The 2,500-nt window shown below is 58.4% G+C and overlaps 1 pseudogene; it reads right to left on the bottom strand.

Moving 5' to 3' along the window:
- Positions 1-2,500, bottom strand: part of LOC147036884 (28S ribosomal RNA) — a 9,673-nt pseudogene that overhangs the window by 3,943 nt on the left and 3,230 nt on the right.

Below are 2,500 nucleotides of genomic sequence, written 5' to 3'. Positions count from 1 at the left end.
CAGCTTCCCATCTGTCACGGAAGGCCTCATACACCAACATACGCGGCAACTCACAGCCAATCGGGGTCAGACCATCCAGAATCCGTCTGGCTAACCCCTTCCTGGCCACAACATAACCCCGCTGCTGCTGATAGAACACCTCCCGTCTCTGGTGCAGCCGCCTGCCCCAGCCCTTCATGACTCGACCCCGAGACGGGCGCCTCGCCCCATTAACCGGCCACCTAACCTTTCCCCCCAACGCTTCCATGACCTCCAGAGCAGAAGTATCAATCAGGTCAGGCTCCTGACCAGCTCTCTCAACTAGGGCAGCAGTGGTCCGGTCCTCCTCATCCCCCGACAGCAAAATCCCCATCACCTTCTCCTCCACCATGTCGGGGAGCTCCGGGGGCAAGGACCATTTCTGGGGCAACGCCCTGACCTTCAGGGAACGTCGTCTCGCACCAGACACACTGCCTGCCGCACCGCCGCACAGTTTCCTCCATTTCCACCTCACTTGTTCCCTTGTCTTGCCCGTATCCAACACCCGAGCAACGATCGCATTCCTAGTAGGACTTCCTTCATATTCCACCATCAAAGCCTTGAGGCGGACCACCTCCGCCTCACTCCAAAGCTTTGTTACGCCCAATTTAACTGGGCCTTGGCTCCGACCACACCGGGACCCAAACCACTCATCTGCGTGTGCCTGCCGCTTATGTTGAGACACCCCCACAGCTGTTCGGAAACACCGCCCACAAAGGTCACACTGTACCCCCTGGACGACATCCTCACCACGCACGCCCTCGCACTTGGCAGCGTGACATTGGATCGAATGACTGTTATCACCAAGTCTCCCACACTTACGACACGCATAGTCGACCACGACACCCGCATGCCGGATAGCAAAATGCTTCCCAAGCCTACGGATACCATCAAATCGATCTCCACACATTGCGCAGTCCATCGTCCTCCGAGGCAGATGCACCAAGACCCTCTCCGGAGAGGCCGCCACTACCTCTCCCATTACTGCTGTGCCCTCACCAGCATTATCGTCCTTTCTAAGCGATCCGCCCTGTTGAACAAGTTGTGGGTCCAGCACGACCGGCCCTGCCCCATCTCTCATCCCAGCGACAGAGGCGGTCTTTAATTCAGACACCACTGAGGAGTTGTCAAGAGCTTCGCCATCCGCAGTCCACCCGCTCCTACGGCACGTCTGGCTGTGACTCTGACTCTGTGCAATTGCTAGCGCGGACTTCCGATCCAAGGAGTTTTCGCAACCGTGGCCCGTAGAAGTGACTACGGGCCGTTTGGGGTCCCAGTCCAATGCCTCTGGTGGTTGGTCCCCGTGGCCACCAGAGAGGTTGATTCGCAGACCATCGGCGTGCCCACCCTCAAACACGCCGCGGGGAGGTAGCCCAAGCGGCAGCGGCCCCTCTCCAAACCGCCCCTCAGCCGATTTTGATCCCCCAGCACGGCCATCCTGGGATGTCCGATCATTCCCAAACATCGGAACAACAGACAATAAAGCGGACTTCGACTTTGACTTAAGTCTGACTGGGAATAGTTTGGAAGATCTAGGTCTTCCCCTCACAGAGACTACACTTCGGAATCACAACCCTGACAGCAGCCGTCCAACCTGACCGGTAAGACCCTTCCAAAGCCGGACAACCAGATCGACCCACTAGGGAGAGGCCCCCATAGCCAGTATGAAGAGCTCACACCCCGTAAAGCCTCCCAGCCGCCGACACGCAACCCTGCTGCCAGAGCCAAATATGGACTAAAAGCCCACGGCCATCATCATATTCTTGAGAATGTTTATTTTGAGGTACGTGGCCAGCAGCCCTGCAGGCTACCGCTCGACCTTAGTCTCGCTCGCACCTCTCTAGGGATTGAGAAACACATCCAGCAGAAGCAGGGAGGGCCAGAAAGCAACAAGGTTACCCCCGCACCCTTACCCCACTCCCGATCATTGCCACTTGGAGGCACGGCATACACATGCCGATTCGGTTCGTCTCGATCTCGCCACCACACAGTCACCCCAGGCCTACCAACAGGGCGCCGGGCAACGCACCTGCCAGCCTACACAAGAGTTGGAGAGCGACCCACAGTGGGTAGGAACCGTCCACTCGACGTCAGCAAGCCGAGGTCGATGGGGGCCCTACCAAGGCAGGTCATGAATGCCAGTCGGTCAGTTAGGAAAAGGGTACTCGGAGCCCGCCGGGATCAGACGGGCAACCGGGGAGAGGGAGCTACATGAGCACCGCCGCCGGGTCCAGACGACGGCCCCAGGATTCTCGTAGTGTTCGGTATCGCCCTTCCTCCTATCCATAGGTAGTCATCCTACTGCAGAATCCGAGACACTACTGCTGCTTCAGTAGCGCTCAGGGAGACAAGTCTCACCTTACGGGTCCAGAAGGTCACCCAAGACGTGCAGCCCCTTCTGTAGTCTGCACGCCAACCAATCGAGAACAACCGTCCGAGTTGGCCAAACCTTGTCCCAACGGGTCGGGGGAAGCTGGGCGTC

The sequence above is a fragment of the Syngnathus leptorhynchus genome, unplaced genomic scaffold (genome assembly GCF_054491065.1).
Source record: "Syngnathus leptorhynchus isolate UIUO unplaced genomic scaffold, UIUO_Slep HiC_scaffold_384, whole genome shotgun sequence".
Taxonomy (NCBI): domain Eukaryota; kingdom Metazoa; phylum Chordata; class Actinopteri; order Syngnathiformes; family Syngnathidae; genus Syngnathus; species Syngnathus leptorhynchus.
Note: the sequence above shows the minus strand (reverse complement) of the source record. Positions and strands in the feature narration are given on the sequence as shown.